The following is a 20281-nucleotide window of genomic DNA, read 5'->3' on the forward strand; positions in this document are numbered from 1 at the left end:
TTCAACATGTCATCATTTTAAAACAAACGACTTTGAAAAAAGTGTTGAGTGCAAATCTTAGAAACGCTCATTTCTAAAACATGGCAATATTTTTTAAGACAGAGTTTGCAAATGGTCAAAAATAACAGAAATTTCTCATTGTAATGTCAAAATATGAGTAATATGCCTCAACAGTCCTTCGCACTCAACCAACTGTAGTCAGTTAAAACTCAGAATTATCCCGTTATTTTCAGTGTATCATTTAGAAATGCATGCATTATCCACAAAATAAATGTAACATTTTTAGTATGTGACCTATGTGGCAATCCACATGGGAAAAGTGGCATGTTGAGAAACCTGAAAGACTGACTCTGAAAAAGCCACCGGAAAGGTGCACATTTTTTTTTTAATGAAAAGGTTATTTTCTGCATGCTAATTATCAACCTATGGCTTCCTATTTAGCATTACTACTTCCTTTGCATACAACTGCAAAAGCAATTGAAATATTGCACATACATTTACGTGACCAACTCCTGGAAGCGATACCTTTATAGCATGCTAAAATAATGCAGTAGCACAAAATATTGGGGAGATTTTAAATGCAGTGTTTTACCATTCTTACTGAGAAACGTAGAGCTGCCCTCAATTATAAGAAAGTAAGTTTAGTCACGTTATGAAATGTCTTTCATTCATCTCACTGTAAAAAGAACTAGAGAATCTCTCTACAGAGGACAGTTTGCATTTGTTATTGAAATTCAATGACATTTCACCATAAAGTAACTTTAATCACACTGCACTGGTTGGTATACAGGGACAAATCAGAGAGTGGATACATTTATCTATGAATTAAAATCTGCGCCACATACTATTAAAAGCTCAATTTAAACAGTACTTAACCAATGCAGCCATATTTATCAAGGGGAAAATCCTTAAAACTAAAAACAACAACAAAAATAACATTTAAGAACTATGTGGAAATAAAGAACAAAGCATACTTGAGAAAGTATCCCTCTTTAAAACAATTATTTGTCCTATATTTCTGATGAGCAGACATAAGGATAATTTTAATCAAAGGATTTTCTAGACAACATCTATATACTATTAAAAGTCTCATCTTGTATTTATGTATGTATACGTGCGTGCGTGTGTGTGTCCATATGTGTTTTTCTACCTTTGTCAAAACGCTACGTGGTAGCGCTTAAATTTTTTACATATTCTGACTCACATTTTCCCCTCCACGCAGTAATCAGGTTCACTTAAGATTTCATCCTATATTTCACAAGTTATTGACGATTCACATTTAAAAAAAAAAGACAAAAAACGGTTCTCACATCCTTTTTCCTGGATTTTCCACTGATGATGTCACAATGCCACTCACAGTGCACAAATCACAATGGACTCTCAAGCTGTCGAGTGCCCCAATGACATCACAATGGGATGTTGGCAATGGTAACCGCAACTTCTCACAGACAGCCTTTTTTTCCAGGAACTTCCAGTGATGATAATCACAATGGCCTCTCAAACTGCCGAGTGTCACGCCCCCACCCCCCCTCGGTTATTCACTCCGCCTGCCCCCTCCCCTCATGATAAAAGTTTTTTTTAAAAACAAAACCACCTTTTAACACACCAGCTTCCAATTACATCACAATGCCCCCCCCCCCAATGGTACAGTGAAATAGAATATTTCACCATCCTCCGGTGACGTGATGACAGGGAGAGGGCCTCATCTCAAAAACAGCTTCATCAGCACACCGTTGGGGGAGCAGACCCTCTGCACTTGGTCTAGTTAGCTTATAAAGGTGCACTGAAAAAGCTGTATTGAAATACAATGAAATAATGTCACTAAGTACCCTAGATTAATAACCATGACCTTGACATTCCAGCAAGGAATAAATACATGAGACTGCTAATATAAAATAATGAGGGTTAATTCACATACCAGCTTCAACCCTACATCAAAGCCTCTTTTAACTGCAGACCTAGTTAATGTGTACACTAAAAACTATGTTCTCAGAGGTCATGCTGGAACTACCTCACCCAAAGTTCAAACCAAAAACTGCAGCATGAGAAGCATTCTGCTGTTCAATTTCAAAATAAAGCAAGGACACAAGTGAAAGCTCCCAGAAAGCAAGATATAAGTTAAAAAATCTCTGTGGATATTGCAAGAAATGTTTTCGATTAAAGATAAATGTAACTAAGAATTGTGTACATTTGTATCCTAATATTATCCTTCAATCATCACGAAACAAAATTTTACAACACCGTACTGGTTATTTAAACCCACTAAATATAAGATTGGGTTTTGCATATTTACTACGTCAATTACCCAAAAGTAACTATGGAAGTAGTTCCCTTTCTATGGTTTAAATGCACAATGAAAATCTTCTGACTCGTATTTAATGTTTAAATCTGTGTAACTTTATTGATAATTTTGGAGTTTTCCATAGCCATTAAGAAAACCCAATGACTAGCTAAAAAATGTAAAATAACTTCAGTTCACAAATCATCAGTGAAATTTATTTTGACTGGGTTGTGAAAATTATTCAAACTAATGGACACAATATACAGATGCATTCTTAAAACAAAGATCTACTATGGAGCATTATATAAATTGAGGGAAATGCTTGTCTGCAACCTTGGGGAAGGAAATCTGTCTGTTGGAAACAACTGCAAGATTTCATAAATATATCATGGAAGCATTTGCAACAGTGGGATTACATGGACTGAATGAAAACATATCTTTATTACCAAAGCAATTAGCATTTACAACACATATTCTTCATAACCAAAGCTTGTGTTTTTCCAGAAAGATCTGGTTATTTGTAAAGAAAGACAACATAAGGAGCGGTTATATAAAGAGATTAGAGAACATGTTTATGTTTTCTAATCTCTCTATGTTTATGTTTATGTTGCATTTAATTTGCTTCAGACTTGCTGAGGAATTTTAGTATTCTATATAGTGACAAATGTCACTGCTTGCGAAAGATTTGTTTTTGTTCAACCAGTCCATTAATCTCTCATGTCAAGTACAGTAATGTCAGTACTTCAATGGTCTATCTTGATTTGGTCCTCAAATCTCTGGACATTAAAGGAAAGAATTCAACAACAATGTTTTGGAATTCATGAGACAAGGTCATCGATTCAAATTTGTCACATTGAAAGTATAAGAGGTTAATGATTTAATTTCAATAAGACTTATACTGCAATTAAAAGCAACACATGGAAATGAATCTTTTAAAAGAAAGCCAGATACATTTCCGAGGGGAGAAAAGTTACATGACTGTAAGAGAAAAAGGCAGTAGGATTAATATAAAACTATCCTAACCAAACCAGCACCGACACAAAAGATCAACTGTCATTTTTCTGTTTTAAAGTAGAAAACATATTTAAGATGCATCGCTAATGCAACAAAACATTTCAAGGTGCTTTACAGTACTATAAAACAAATCAGACACTCTGAAGAAGGGTCTTGACCCGAAACATCACCCATTCCTTCTCTCCAGAGATGCTGCCTGTCCTGCTGAGTTACTCCAGCATTTTGTGTCTATCTTCGATTCAAACTAACATCTGCAGTTCCTTCCTACACTCTTAATCACATGCATTTCTGGTTTTACACCACAGGGTTCCTAAATCTAAAATTAATGTGTTTGCTGGAGTACTGAAACTTCCACCAATTTATACCAATCAATCAACAGTAATTCCACCAATTTCCAAATATTTGTAGCTATTCCCTGCAAAACATATCATATGATACAATGCCAAGATTTTATTTCCTTCACAAAACATTCTGAGGGAGAGCTGCTTTTGTCAACGCTATAAATGTAATGAAATATGTAGGCTGATAGAAACATAAAGCCCTGAAGGCTATAAAGCTTTCGATAACATAAAGCTTGCAGTACCATTGAAATGTCGGTGCGACCATCCCTTTCAATTGATGCTATTACCTTAAAACTACCAGACTAATTTTAAAGATAGACACAAACTGCTGGAATAACTCAGCGGATCAGACAGCAGCGCTGGAGAAAATGGTTGGGCGATGTTCCAGGTAGGGACCTTCTTCAGACAGATTATTGTAGGGAGGGGGGGGGGGGAAAGGAAAAAGCTGGAAGGCGAGTAAAAAATAAAAAAACCCACGACAAATCAGGGCCAGAAAGAAGTAAATGAATTCAGGCGAGGAGGTTCCCTGGTAGGCTGGAGTGAGGTGTGAGCCCAAGAGTTACACAGTTGTGAATTATGGAACTAGTTAACTGACTTTTAGCGGAGGAAGGGGAGAAAGAGGGGGCGGGGAGAGTGTTTGTAGGTTTGTGGTTTCCAGTGCAATGTTTATTTTTAAAGTCTGACTACCCGATCTTTCTCTAATGTCACTCTTCCATTTTCTAGGTCAGTTCAACTATCCTCACTCTCATCTGTTCAATTGTGACCATGTGCAGTAAGGATTTTTCAGATCTTCATCGGTCAAGGGAACTAGAGGTGAATTCTAGAAACAAAATTAGATCACAGAGTTTATCAGAGGAGAAACTAAAGAAACAGTTCTGTATTAGGCTTGTACTACAAGGAACTGATTAATTATTATATAAGAGTTGATTCTACAAATCTCCAATCTTCGAGGGTGAGCCCTAAACTATAGCACAAAATATTTTCTTAAATGCAGCAAAAAAATAAAAATACAAGGTCACTTTCTGTCATTCATTATGTCAGTTGAAGAATTACTCTTGCATTGTGTAACGGTTCACACATCATAAAATCCCTGCCTTTTTCTAAATATTACTCCTAAAAGAACCAATCTGCATTCAGATTCAGGAGTCAATCCAACATTCCTAAAAAATGTTACTTCACAGTCTTGAATAAACAAAAATAGGTTAGGATGTCAGCTCCTCTTAAATGAAGCTAACTATGCATGTTCAAATACTACACTTCACATCCACTGCAGCTCTGTTCCATATGCCTAGCTATCATGGGGATCTGAAACATGCACTTTGATTTTTAACTCCACCACCTGTGAAATAAAACAGCAAACAGTGCAACTACTTCGGATGGATGGCAGATGCCTGACTATACAGTTAAGGCAGAACACTTAACAGCACTGATGTACAAAAGGATCTTTGAATCCTAGTCCATAGCTCCCTGAAAGTCTCAACACAAGTAGGTTGAATGGTAAAGCAGACATATGGTATGCTTGCCTTCAGCAGTCAGGGCATTCAGTATAGGTTAGGAAGTCACATTGGAAATTTATCAGCAAGGTTTCATTGGAGTGTTGTGTGCAGTTCTGGTCGCCCCATTGTAGGAAGATTGTAGAGGCTTACGAGAGGGTGCTGTAGAGGTTTACCAGGATGCTGCCTGGATTAAAAAGTATTAGCTGTAAGGAGCGGCTGGACAAACTTGGATTGTTTCTCCAGAGCGGAAACTGGCAGGAGACCAGATAGAAGGTTAAAAAAAATAAGGCAAGCATAGATCAGGTAGAGTCAATATTTCCCCCCCCCCCCCCCCCCCCCCCCCCCCCCCCCCCAAGATGGAAATCATGTATACCAGATGGCATAGCTTGAAAGTGAGAGGGTAAAATTGTAAAGAAGATGTGCGGGGCAAGTCGTTGTTGCACGGAAACAGTGGTAGGTGCCTGGAACATGGAATATGGATCATGTACAAGCAAAAGGGATCAGTTTCAATTAACATCATGTTCAGCATGTTGTGGGCTGAATGGTCTGTTCCTCTGCTGTACTGTTCCAAATCCAATGATTGCTATCCAAATTGCAACACGTTTCAATTAACTATCCAGAGAAAGCACAGCAACTGCCTCAAACATTGATAATAAGCTGAATAATGTGTTATATTTGTACTTTAGCCACATACTCAATTTGATGCTGAATTCCAAGTCCAAATGTCTGAGCTTCCAAAAAGGTGCAGAGACAAATCTAACTAATGATAGAAGATAGATACAAAAAACTGGAGTAACATAGCAAGGCAGGCAGCATCTCTGGAGAAGGAATGGGTGAAGTTTCGGGTCAAGACCTGAGATGTCTTTAGATACTATGCTTCAGCAGAAATCAGCCCCAATGTTTTTAAAATGTACTCTTATAAATCAATTACAGGATTTGGCATACCAATTAAATAATGTAAATCGTATGAATCTAGTAATTGACAATAGGTGCAGGAGTAGGCCATTTGGCCCTTCGAGCCAGCACCGCCATTCAGTGTGATCATGGCTGATGAGTAATCAGTACCCAATCAGTACCCATATCCCCCGACTCCGCTATTTTTAAGAGCCCTACCTGCCTTCTCCCCATATCCCCCGACTCCTCTATTTTTAAGTCCTACCTAGCTCTCTCTTGAAAGCATCCAGTGAACCTGCCACCACTGCCCTCTGAGGCAGAGAATTCCACAGACATCAATTAAAATATGGAAACATTCATTTTTATATAAACTAATCTAATCCTTCTCTCCTCTAAATCTACTGTTAGTTTTATTGAATTCACCAGAAGATAAATCTGTTCAGTGCTATAAAGGACTTTTGTTGCCATCCTCAACAAACAGGGGTAGTAATGTGATGTCCCAAATATTGTTACGATATTTCCAAAATATCATAAATTTCAGTAAAACCAGAATTCTCATCAGAAAAGGCGAGTGAGTGCAATTAATAAAGTTGGGGAATTTAAAAAAAACAGTTGAAGGAAAGGGTTAAGGGTGGTGTCTTGATAAATGTATAAAATTTAGAGACTTCGTCAGAAATTTCAACCAGCTGTGAATTATTCTCCTTGGCATTTTATGTGACACTTTTGCCAGGATTCACTGTAAAAATAAAGTGTATTATCTCACGATTTGAATTTCAGCAATCATATCCTCTGCATTTTGTTTTTAAATTGGGACAAAATTTTACCGTAATTATCTCTCATAATGATAAATCTGTCACATTCAAGATGAATAAAGATTCGCAACTGATGTGTTGGAACTGATTAAATCTAACTTTAAATGGCCATGTAATAGTACTAAGATATATGCACATTTTAAAATATGATTTGCTCAGGTGAACATTGATATACTCCCCCGCTTCACTTTACATACAAGTCATCCAATAGAAACCGAGAATGGTTTTACCATTTCATTTTGCAGCAATCAGTTTTAATAACTAGCCATTATTATTAGGGATGGCAGATATAACTTTCAAACAATAAAGATTATAACAATGTGCCTCAACTTCCAAAAAAAATAGCACGAATACAAACTTCAAAGTTACTCTGTGACAGCAGCTGAACAGGAAGTTGTCAGGTTCTACTGCATAACTGTGATGAGATAACTGATCTTGGGCAGGATGATGGTAGCATGCCACAAATACATCAACAATCTTGGGACAAGTAGGGGAAAATGAGTCAGCGGTTCTACTCCTGATCTTTATCTTGTGAGCTCAATTAGAATCATACATGCAATTTAGTGAAGGCAACCAGGCTGAGCTGCAATGCCTTCAGGCTGCCAACACAGCCTGCACTCAGGCTTGAATAATGGTCACTTGTGTAAGGCATACAGTGCCCTCCATAATATTTGGGACAAAGACCCATCATTTATTTATTTGCCTCTGTACTCCACAATTTGAGAGTTGTAATAGAAAAACAAAAATCACATGTGGTTAAAGTGCACATTTTCAGATTTTAATAAAGGCAATTTGTATACATTTTGGCTTCACCATGTAGAAATCACAGCAGTGTTTATACATCGTCCCCAAATTTCAGGGCACCATAATGTTTGGGACACAGCAATGTAATGTGAATGAAAGTAGTCATGTTTAGTGTTTTGTTGCATTTCCTTTGCATTTAATGACTGCTTGAAGTCTGCGATTCATGGGCATCACCAGTTGGTGGTTGTCTTCTCTGGCAGGCCTGTATTGCAGCCAAATTTAGCTTATGCTTGTTTTGGGGACTAGTCCCCTTCAGTTTTCTCTTCAGCATATAAAAGGCATGCTCAATTGGGTTCAGATCAGATGATTGACTTGGCCACTCAAGAATTGACCATTTTTTAGCTTTGAAAAACTCCTTTGTTTCTTTAGAAGTATGTTTGGGATCATTGTCTTGCTGTAGAATGAACCATCGGCCAATGAGTTTTGAGGCATTTGTTTGAACTTGACCAGATAGCATGTGTCTATACACTTCTGCATTCATTATGCTACTACCATCAGCAGTTGTATCATCAATGAAGATAAGTGAGCCAGTACCTTCAGCAGCCATACATGCCCAGGTCATAACACCCCCACCACCATGTTTCACAGATGAGGTAGTTTCTTCGCCACACTGCAGGAAGTGTGTGTTTCTAAAAGAGTGAAGAATGAAGATGAAATTCACCAGGATGTTGTTTGGAACAGAGCTTTTAGTTACAAGAGATTAGAAATGCTGGATATAATCTCTCTGGAGCATAGGAGGCATGACGGGTGATTATAAGATTATGAAGGCATAGATATGGTAGATAATTAATCTTTTTTCAATGGTTTGGGACTCTAAGACTAGAGTGCAACAGTTTTTTATAACTCTATAGAAAACATGCAATGGAGAATCACAAAAATATAGGCTGGCTGGAGAATTTCTATTAGCAGAGACTAGATGTTTATTTGGGGCATTGCAGAATGAAGGAAGATTTAATTCAGGTGTACAAAATTAGGGTAAGATTAGAAATCATGAACAGGATTTATTTCCCTTGGTAGTGCTTCATAATTAAGGAACATGGACCGATAAGGAGCCAGATCAGGAAAACGTTCATTTAAGATTTGGAATTTTGAAACTTGCTTTCTGAAGGATTAGTGGAAGTAGAAATGCTCATCATATTTAAAAGTTACTGAAATCACATCTGAAGAGCCATGCTGTGTAACGCTACAGAGCAACATCTGTGAAGTTTATGATGTCCCAAAATGCACTGGGAAGTTAACTGAATACTTTCATTTTTGTCCAATAACAATGCACAAATAGCCTCTTGTGTAAATTTCAGTAAGAACGAGTCATCTTGTGGCAACTTCAGCTGACAAAAAGATGACTAATTATTTTCAGACACTTAGTCTGATGAGTCAGAAACTTAACCAATAGTTTGCTTCAATACAACGTAATAAATAGTGTTCTAACATGCCCTGTAGTAAATACATCATAGTTTTAATCTTTCAAATTACCATAGCTACTTTTTCTCTGGATTAAGATTTGGTAATATTTGTCACATTTACAGGCTTTGATTCTTCAACAGTAACCAGCACCCAAAATGGGAACAGTCCACGTATTTCTCCATCCTAGTCTATCAACAAAATCATGCCTAATTTCTGATCTAACTCTATATAACTACTTCCCCATTTCCTTAATCCATCAATTTTCTATTTGAAATTGTTAATTTGACATTGTATCAATTGCTGCTCATGACAGCAGCTTCTAAACCTTTATTTCCACTTCAACTGTGTAAACAGTTGTGGTCAAGAGTTATATAGTAAGGAAATGGGGCCTTTGCCACACCGAGTCTGCACCATCAATCACCCATTGAAAAGAATCCCATTTTATTCTCTTCACAATCCCATCAACTCCCACTCCCAGATTCCATCACTCACCTATGCCTTAGTGGCAATTTAGATTTGGATAGTGGCTGGTTAACACACCAACCCATACATCTTTGGAATATGGAAATAAACAAGGGCATCTGGTCATAGTGAGAACATGCAAAATCAATTCAGACAGCTCCAGAGGCAAGGATTGAATCCAGTTTGTTGGAGGTGTGAGGTAGTAATCTAGTAGCTACACTACAGCTATTTTGATTTTATACTTTTAATACAACCTAACTTCAGTCTCAATAGGGTCTAATTTTGAAACTAATCTCTGGTGTTCACACAGAGAGTCTTTTTCACACAAAGAGTCTGTGGAATTCTCTGCCTCAGGCCAGTTCTCTGGATACTTTCAAGAGAGGGCTAGATAGGGCTCTTAAAGATAGCGGAGTCAGGGGATATGGGGAGAAGGCAGGAACAGGGTACTGATTGGGGATGATCAGCCATGATCACATTGAATGGTGGTGCTGGCTCAAAGGGTCGAATGGCCTACTCCTGCACCTATTATCTATTGTGTTAGATTTCCCAACAAATGGAAACAATTTTGGATAGTTCCTTGCACTCATTTCAAAAGAACAGACAGTACACGCTGAATACCGCCTGTAGCTGATAACCTCACCATAATGTAGCACTAAGTAGACAAATTTCTCTCTTGGTCCTAAATCGGAGAATTAAAAAGGGTTGCATCAATTAAGCAAAATCTTTTCCTAATATGATTACACAATTGAATGTAGAATCTCATAACAAAATGTGATTGTTGATATATTGTCTATCTATTTTCTATGCTTCTAAGACACAAAACAATCTTTGTCAATGAGAGTTTCAAAATACTTTTGAAAGGATGGACTGAAGCATGATGCCCAGATAAAGGCAAAAGGCAGCTGACAAAATGAAATGTCAATGGAACAAACTGTTAAATTAAGACACATGGTTGCATTGAAAAGACAAATTTAGGAAAGCTTCTCATCAAATGTTCTGACATTGTGTGTATGAAGTTAACTGCTGGAAGTTTTGTGGCTTTGGTACAAAGCTTAAAGTGCTTGTCAACTAGTGTTCTACCTGCCAAGACTGCTGAGCCAAAACAACAAAGATACCTTTAAAAAGTTGGAAAATGTCAATGAAATCTCAATTATTGTGAGAAAGGGATTGACAATTTCTTAGTATTCATGGGTTACCATTAAAAATAAATTTGTTGAATATTTCAGGTTTTGTACCACAAGAGTATAGCATTAAAGACTGCGAGATTATTTTTTACAAATCAGTCTCAAACAATGGACCTCGATTTCATTCATTTCTATTTGAATTAACAATCAGGGACTGGATTGTTTTTTATTGTTATTATGTGTGAAATGTTTTAAGTTTCATGTGCAATGCTCCGGTATTCACTGGGAAACGTCTTCTCATTTTGCACTATGCAACTGTTGCTTTGAAAGATGACAATAAAGGTTGATTTGATTTGATTTGAATATGGTATTAAACATTCTTATTTCATCATATCCTCTTGCATCCAACTGGTGGGAGTCGTCAAAGAAATTCTAAAGAAACGTATTACAAGGGTGCTTAAATTTAACAAATCATTGATTAGCAAACTTTCCACATAAAGTTACACTTTTGCTGAGTTACGCATAGAAGAATCAGTACACAACTGAACTTCTTTTACACAAATCTTCAGCAGAGTGGAAGAGAAACAATTACGATAGTTAAATTATGGCTTGAGCCTTGAAGAAACATTTTAAATAGGATCTTCTTCTAAGACAGTCCTTCAGGATCAAGCATAATTTGTTGCCACGCCACTTTTGCATATATTGAGGCGGCTAATGAAGTCAATATTGTCCGCAGATACTAACATTTTTGGAGCTGGAACTGCTTGCTATGATAGGCAGGTAGATAATTTGTGAAGTGGTATGAAGCTGCATGCTTAACATCTGCAATGTCACAGAAAGCAGTGACATTGCAAAAATCCAAATCTCAGAAACATAAAATAAGTCATGTATCACCTCTGTTTGGTGGACCATATGTTTACGACAATGTTTGATGCCTTGGTCTTCATGCATCTTTTTCCTTAGATAATGCCTGCACACTGAAGGCAAACATCAAATTCTAAATTTGATGAGAGGTAGCTCTAAAAACGTGGGAACCATGCCATCCCCATTCCTGGCACTATAAGAATCCACACACCTGCCCACGCTCGCAGCTGCACACCAGTTCTCGCTCTCGGGTATGCTGCAGACCCAGCTTCCAAAAACACACCTGGCCACATTCCCTTCTTTGTTCCCACTCTTGGCACACACATGATGTGCCCAGTAAATATATGATGAATGTATTTCAGTTAATCCAGTGAAGACCTGGAAAGAATTTACACAAAAAGCTAATTTTAATTGTTGAAATCAAATGGCTGCACTTCTTCCAAGGTTTCTCTACAATGGAGAAACCAAATGCAGATTGGATGCCATTTAGTTTAGTTTTGTTTATTGTCACATGTACTGAGGTACAGTGAAAACATTTTGCAGCATGATTCTGTTTGTCAGGCTCCAAGCTTCCAGTTGCCAGTCACTTTCTCTATCCTCGGGCCTCCCATACAGTTCCAACAAGACTCAATGTAAACTTGAAGAACAGCAATTCATCTATTTTCTGGGAATGCTGCCGCCTTGGGGTCTCAATATCAAATGGAATAATTTTAAGTAAATAGCCTGTTCCATTTGTAAACATTGGCCAATTCAGTTATAAGGCTATCTAGCTCTAATCTGCACTTGGTATTTTACTCTGAACAGATACGGTCTGTTGTGCTGGGTACTTGCAGCATTCTCCTTTTGGCTTCAGTCTCCATCTCTAACTACCCTCATTAAGGTATCAACCAAATGTCTCAGTGAATATTAGAATAGCCTCAGCAACCCTGACCTCTCCTATACACCCTCTCGCATCCTCTCAGCAACATCAAACTAAAATGTTTTCTCACTTTCACAATTCGGATGAAGGGTTTTCAACCTAAAATATTAATCATGGTTCTCTCTCCACAGATGATACATAAACTGCTGAGTTACCACCATTTTCATTTGCGTTAATGAAAGCAATTCTATTGCCTCTAGTCCAAGTGGCTTTGAGAAAAGGTCAAGTAAAAAACATTCAACTGAGAAAATAGGAAAACAATTTCAAAAATAACTTCAAGGTAAATAACAATGAACTGGAATTTATATTTTTCCAACAGAAGAAAATCAAACAAACATCACAAGCAAAGTTATCATGGGTACCACACTAATGACATTATATCATACATTTATTTTTTATTATTCCTTTTAAAGACAAGCATGGATGATTAGAAACCACCAACTTTTTTTTCCTCTATCTCTGCTGCGAATTTAGCTGAATCGTTAAAAAACAAATTACTAAGCAAAAGGATTAACAAATGAAATTCACAGCATTGACAATAGTTATTGAAAGTACACAGTTTATATGCAAGGCTGCTAATTAATTATTTTGTACAATAATAATTCCACAAAATAATTTAAACATTTTTGTGTCTGCTTTAAAGCCAGTAATAAACTTTGGGTTACCATATTTTCAAAACTGCTATAACAATGCTCCTTCAAACTATACTGCAGCTCCCAAAACAGAGCTCATTTCAAAGATGGGAATTTAATAATTAAACAAAGTAAATCTTCTCTCCATCTCACCCGCATGCTTTGTACATGCACACATATGTGGATATGTTGAAAATATGCTTCATACATGATAATTTAGAATTTTCACAACTGATTATCTATTTAGAAAATCACCAAAGTTCTTAGCCATTTTATCAATAGCACATCCATGAAAGTGCAAGTTGCAACAGTGCAAACATGCACTAAAACAATTATTACTCACTACTAATATTTCTGACATTTGAATTGTGAAATAACAATTAACAGCTGCTACTGTCATTAGTTTGATTTCCAGTTTACTTTGTTACTGCGTTATTTTAACCTTGTGTATATCATTAGTGAGGCCACACTGGAATACTGTGCAAACTTTTGGCCAGTGCTTAGGAAAGGTTTCAGGCAATTGCAAGCCCAAAGGATAACCGCAGACAGTTACATCCCAACATCAGAACATTTTCAATGGAAAAAAGGTTGAGGAACTTGTGATCTTGGTTTTCAACATGGACAAGAATGAATAAAAGCAGTGCAAGTGGACTATTATATTTGAGCTACAAGTAAAGAAAACACATATACAATTACAAACTTGTTTGTTAAATGATAATGGCATCGACATCTTATGGAATTAGATGGCTAACAATAATTATTTTAAAACAAAGTTGGAAAAAGCAAACTAGGAAAAAAAAAAAAAAAAATTAGACAAATAACCTATTATCTACTATGAAAATATCTGTGTGCTCACTTTTACTCAGACATTATTGCTGTAGCAATGTCGGACAATTACAGGCAGCAATCCAAAATTGCTTTGTGAAAATGTACTCTCTCAGCCTCACACATCATAAAAATCCATTGAAGTGCACAAGGAGTTTATTTAGGAGCTATTTGAGGACACTTAAGTAATCTTGGATTAGCAGTACTTTAAATGACATACTTCAATTAACCTCTCAAAGATTTAGCAACTATAATCTAATCAAGATTATATCAGATAATCTTTGAGGTACTCATTTTTATTCAGTTTCTTAAAAATGTAAAATTTATGGTATATCTTTTTCTCCATCTTTTCTTTCCCACATATACTTGCTCCAACTAATAATTCTCAAAATTAATACTTATTTTATATATTTCAAATATATTTGATTACGTGATTAAACACACAATGGTTCACTCAGGTCCATGATAACTTTTTCCTCTTTGGGTCTGACAAGCTCACAATATTAAAATATGGACCAAATTTACCCAGATTTTACTGGACAGATAACATCCATTGGCTATAGGCAATAGACAATAGGTGCAGGAGTAGGCCATTCGGCCCTTCGAGTCAGCACCACCATTCAATGTGATCATGGCTGATCATCCACAATCAGTACCCCGTTCCTGTCTTCTCCCCATATCCCCAGCTATTTTTAAGAGCCCTATCTAGCTCTCTCTTGAAAGTATCCAGAGAACCGGCCTCCACCGCCCTCTGAGGCATAGAATTCCACAGACTCGCAACTCTCTGTGTGAAAAAGTGTTTCCTCATCTCCGTTCTAAATGGCTTACCCCTTATTCTTAAACTGTGGCCCCTGGTTCTGGACTCACCCAACATCGGGAACATGTTTACTGCCTCTTGTGTGTCCAAACCCTTAATAATCTTATATGTTTCAATAAGATCCCCTCTCATCTTTCTAAATTCCAGAGTATACAAGCCCAGCCACTCCATTCTCTCAGCATATGACAGTCCAGCCATCCCGGGAATTAACCTTCTGAACCTACGCTGCACTCCTTCAATAGCAAGAATGTCCTTCCTCTATATGTTGCTAATATATTTTCTCATATGCTTGATAGTCTGTGATAGTAGCCAAATTTATTGACAAATCTTCAAGAAATCAGTTACCTGCAATAAAGGAATTTCATGTTTGCCTTCAGGCTCAGGAAGATATTTTTCAGAATTCCCTTTCAGAGGTGTGGGAGGGTGTTTGGAGAGCTAAATTACCTTTTCTTATTACTTTCTTAGTTTACCTAATAATGTAATACATTCATATACCTAAATTAATCAAGGTAAACTTAATTTCAGATTATTTTATGTCTGCTCAGAATTTCTTTAGTTTAAGAATCACCACACAATCCTGTGAATTTGTGCATTAATAAAGCACTACTTTCATAAGAAATCTTACCAAGCACATTTGCTCAATTTTGACCATTTATTAATAGGTAATGTATTTTCTGTTACTACAGATAATCATACTCCATTGATGCTGTTTCATCTACTAAATTGAGCCAGGGTGCATTCTAGGTTCAGAGCCCAGAACAGAAAGTGCTGCATTCAAACTCATTTTGCTGCCAGCCTCTCCATTGTATGAATCTTTGACAGATAAGATCAATATTAAATCAGATTCTGACTCAATACTTTGCTACTAAAAAAAAACTGTAGAAAAGAAAATCACGGTCAAATATTTTTTCACATTTGAAATAAAATATCGCTTAGCTCCACTACTAATTTGTAAAAAATAGAGATTATCTGTCCATAGAAACCAGAACCGTTTTAGTAGCCACTAGACAAAGTGGGACCTGTTGGGTCCCAGTCACACGGGAGGCCTGGTCCCCCAACACAACCCATTCCCCAACGCAATAATCCACCACTCACCCGTTCCCCCAACGCAACCCGTTCCTCCAACACAATTTTCCACCACTCACCCACCCACAGCCACATATAAATGGTACAGCTTTTGTGTCTCTGGACTAAAACTATGACAAAAAACAGCCAAAATGTCCAATGATTCCTCCTGGAAGGACAGGGAAATAGACATGTGATAACTGGAATGGACTTCTACGAAACAATACTGTCAAATAAACAGTATCACTACATCGGGAAAGAATAAATAAAGAACTACAGCCAAGAAAGCACACTAACGCCTCTACATCCTCGGAAGTACAGGAAGTCTGCATGTTTTTAATGACTCTTACCAATTTCTACAGTTGCATTGCTGAAAGCATCATATTGGGAGGCATTACAAATTGGTTTGGCAGCTTCTCAGCCCAAGACCTCAAGAAATTGCAATTAGTAATGGATGCAGCCCAGTCCAGCACACAAATTGGTCTACCGTCCTCCACATCGCCTCTATATACAATTCTGGCTGCTTCGGGAAAATGGCCAACATAATCGAGGATAACCATTTACACTCCAGTCATTCATTCTTTCTCCCTCTCCTGTCAGGCACAATATACAAAAGCTTCAAAGCACATACCAACCAGCAGATTCAAGGACAGTTTATTTTCCACTTGAACAGACCTCTCGTGAGCTAGGATACATTCCTGATCTCGAAATCTACATAACTGCAGCCCTCGCACTTTTTTTTTAAATTTTCACTTTCTCTATGGCTGTATTTCTATATTCTACTGTTTATTTTTTCACTGTATCTCAGTGCGCTTGACAATAATAATAATCTAATAATATCATATATTTTAAATAAAGCATAATCCAGAAAAAAAAAAATAATATTCTTCCCTTCTTCTGAACTTCAGTTCCAAGTCAGCTTCTGAAATTTTACACAATTAGTACATACACGAGGATACATTTCTTCCTCAGCAAGATGTGTATACGTCCCTGTAGATACGAGATATCAGGAGGGTGCACAGCAGTTGTTTTCTATTATTCTTACGGCATATTGATACAAGGAAAAGTAAAGTTGCAAAAAACATTGGTTTGACTACAGTTAAGCCTATCACATGTAGCTTGGAAGTACCTTTTTAAAAAAGGACATAAATGTTGCATAAAACAGAATAGATAAATCAGGTAGCTTGCATAAGTAGGAAACTATAGTTACAAGCATAAATTTGTTATTGGGTCTGTTATCTAAAACAGAGATATCTGAAAGAAAGTTAGATCAATTTTTAAAAATACTAAATAGCTTTGATCATATAAACAAAGAAAGACAAAATTCTATACTACTGCCAAGGTATCGTAAACCAAAAAAATTCCCCAACGCAGCAAGGACATTAGGAAATCAGTCTTCATACAATCGAAGGTGGGAAGTTCTCTACCAAAGGTAGAAAAAGTGGATATATATTTAAAGCCGAGTACATAGGACCTTGAGGAGGGAGCAGGTAGTGGGGTTAATTTAAGATTGGAATTGCTACATATGACACAACAGTCTCGTTCTGTCCTTGTTTCTTTCTGTATAATCCATCATGGCTCTGTGCTCCAACGTAGGTTTGAGACATAAATTGATCCAGATCAAAGAGTACAATGAGGCAAGTGGAATCAAGGGGTATGTGGAGAAGGCAGGCACGGGTTATTGATTGGGGCCGATCAGCCACGATCACAATGAATGGCGGTGCTGGCACGAAGGGCCGAATGGCCTCCTCCTGCACCTATTTTCTAGGTATGTTTCTATGTCCCACATGGGCGACCTAATTGGCGAGTTTAGAAGAGTTTGAAAATTATTACTCAGTTGTTTACATCTTCAATTGCTGTACAGGTGCACAACCTTTTATCCGGTGTTTCAGAAACCGAAAAACTCCGAAAACCGGCCATTTTTTCCAGATGTCGTCTGCGCACCAAAGCTCGCGTTTGGCGCCAAACTTGACCCGAAACGACCCAGAAGGTACTACTGTAGCGGCTGCCTCCTCCCAGAGAGACGGGAGAACTTAAACATCTGTCAATCAAATAAATGTTAGTCAGTTAGTTTGTGAGGGCTTTTATGTGAAGGGGGGGTGAAGTAAACTTTAATTCTTAGTCCCCTACCTGGTCGGATGAAAAAAGTCAATGCTTCGGGTGCTCTGCAGTTCCGCAAGCTGTTTGGGGCTGCGGGCGGCGCCGGTTGTAGCTCCCCAAACCCCTGGCTGCGAGGCAGCGCGCGGCCCGCGGCCGGACGCCCCAGCTCCGCGAATGTCGGGAGTCGGCGGCGTCGCAGCGCTGGGATCGGGGAGCGGGACAATTCATAAAATTGCGGAGCAAGCGGACATGCGTAGCGGAGCGTCGCTGGATTTCCAGGGGGTAAGTTGCCGGGGTCGAAGCGCCGCGAGGTTGGGAGTCGCCGACCAGGTAGGGGACTAAGAATAAAGTTTCCCCCTTCACCCCTACTCCACCACCACCACCACATAAAATCCCTCCAAACTAACTGACTAACATTTATGCAATGATTCTCCCGGTCTCCGGGGAGGAGGCAGCTGCTCCAGACTTTTCAAGCCGCCCGCGCTACCTACCTAATCTACGCTAAAAATCTTCCATTCGCAAATCCGAAAATGTCCGAAATTCGACAAGTGTCTGGTCCCAAGGCTTTCGGATAAAAGGTTGTGCACCTGTACTTTGGCCAGAAGGTACAAAACATGAAAATATTCTTGTTTGTGACTGATGCAGCTACGTACATGAAAAAAGCTGCTCGTGCTCTTTAAGTTTTATTCCCCAAAATGTTGCATTTGACATGCTTATCTCAAGGACTTGGAGAATTGCCAAGCATCATGCTAGCATTTCAAATGTCGATCGCCTAGTTTCCGTCAAGAAAATCTGCAGAAAGCAAGTCCGTGTGCATCTTGTTGAAATGACACCCGAGATTTGCTTCTCAATTTTGACTAAAGTCTCTTCTGTACTCTAATGCTGCAAATTTCCCTTGAAAAAAATTGGTCAACCGATTTGGAGAAGAAGAACTAGTCAGGATCATCCGTGAAATCATGCAGAAAAAGTCCCTCCATCTTGTGTTTATTGCTTCCAATTTTGCAAAGTTCCCACAAGCTATCACTTCCCTTGAGAAACATGGAAAAATATTAGCGAATAACTAGCAGGTTTTCAACAAAGTAACTGACGATATTCGTAAAATTCCTGGCGATGTAGATAAAGACATACAAGGAAAATGTGTGAGGGTGATTTTAGTTGACGAAGATCTTGAAGAAATACAACACATAGCTAAAGTTCTCATAGGTAGTTGTAATGCACAAGATATCAACATGAATATAGAGTATGTGGCTTGTTTTGGGTATGCACCAGTGACCTCAGCTGAGGTAGAAAGAGGATTTTCACAACTGAAGAAGAATATTCTGTCTGATAGATGGCATAGTTAACACCAGATAATTTGAAAAAAATGCTAGTAATTATGTGCAACCAGGCAACTTTGATCATTTAATGTAGTATACCTTTATATTATCATTTTAACCATGTTGGTGGTGGAAATACATGCCTTTTTATGCCTCCAGGTTCTTGCTAAGGAAAGAGTTGATATGCACTCTAATCAACTTATCAAACCATTTCATTTATCGCACTACCAACCTGATCTCCCGGTGGCTCAGCACTTCAACCCCCCCCCCCCCCCCCCCATTTCGAATATAACCTTTCTTTCCTGGGCCTCCTCCATTGCCAGAGTGAGGCCCAGCGCAAATTGGAGGAACAGCACCTCATATTTCGCTTGGGTAGTTTACACCCCAGCGGTATGAACATTGACCTCAAATTTCAGATAGTCCTTGCTTTTTCCCTCCTTCCCCTCCCTCTTCTCAGCTCTCCCACAAGCCTACTGTCTCCGCCTCTTCCTTTCTTTTTCCCGCCCCCTCCCTCCCCCCGTCTGAAGAAGGGTCTCGACCTGAAACGTCGCCTATTCCATCTCTCCACAAATGCTGCCTCACCCACTGAGTTTCTCCAGCATTTTTGTCTACCTTAAATACAACCGATAATCATTGCCGATTTGGTAGAACCCACAGCTGTTTTACACAGTATCAATTATTCTGTTTAATTTATTTCACATAATCTCATACTGCGCTGGCTAGTATATTTCCTTAGAATAAGGATTTTTACCAAAATAAACTGACATTTCCAAAGCTCATTTCAAATGCTGAAATATTCTTCATAATGTGCAAAACAAAAGTACTGAACAGAAATAAAGATAATAAGATGGTTGAAATCACAGGGAAAGATTTTTAGATGACCCAAAAGTAAAATGGGGTTAAACAGAGAGATGTGTAGGAAGGAACTGTAGTTGCTGGTTCAACCAAGGATAGACACAAAAAGCTGGAGTAACTCAGCGGCATTTTGTGTCTAACTTCGGTGTGAACCTGACAGAGAGATTGGCAGGAAGAGTAATAATATCTGAAAGAAAGGCCCGCAACAATGGATGTGAATTGGTTATGAAAAAAGCAGAGGTTTCATGCAGAGATA

General features: G+C 38.1%; 1 protein-coding gene and 1 long non-coding RNA gene across 3 annotated transcripts in view; both read right to left on the reverse strand.

Annotated features, from left to right (window-relative positions):
- Positions 1 to 20281, reverse strand: part of sik3 (SIK family kinase 3) — a 166177-nt gene that overhangs the window by 135789 nt on the left and 10107 nt on the right. The window lies entirely within an intron of this gene.
- On the reverse strand, positions 6243 to 18576 carry LOC129712295 (uncharacterized). The gene is made up of 2 exons (XR_008726035.1): positions 18442 to 18576; positions 6243 to 17610 (listed from the first exon to the last, which is right to left on the reverse strand). It is a non-coding gene; the product is annotated as an uncharacterized LOC129712295 (long non-coding RNA).

Source organism: Leucoraja erinacea, chromosome 32, assembly GCF_028641065.1.
Source record: "Leucoraja erinacea ecotype New England chromosome 32, Leri_hhj_1, whole genome shotgun sequence".
Taxonomy (NCBI): Eukaryota; Metazoa; Chordata; class Chondrichthyes; order Rajiformes; family Rajidae; genus Leucoraja; species Leucoraja erinaceus.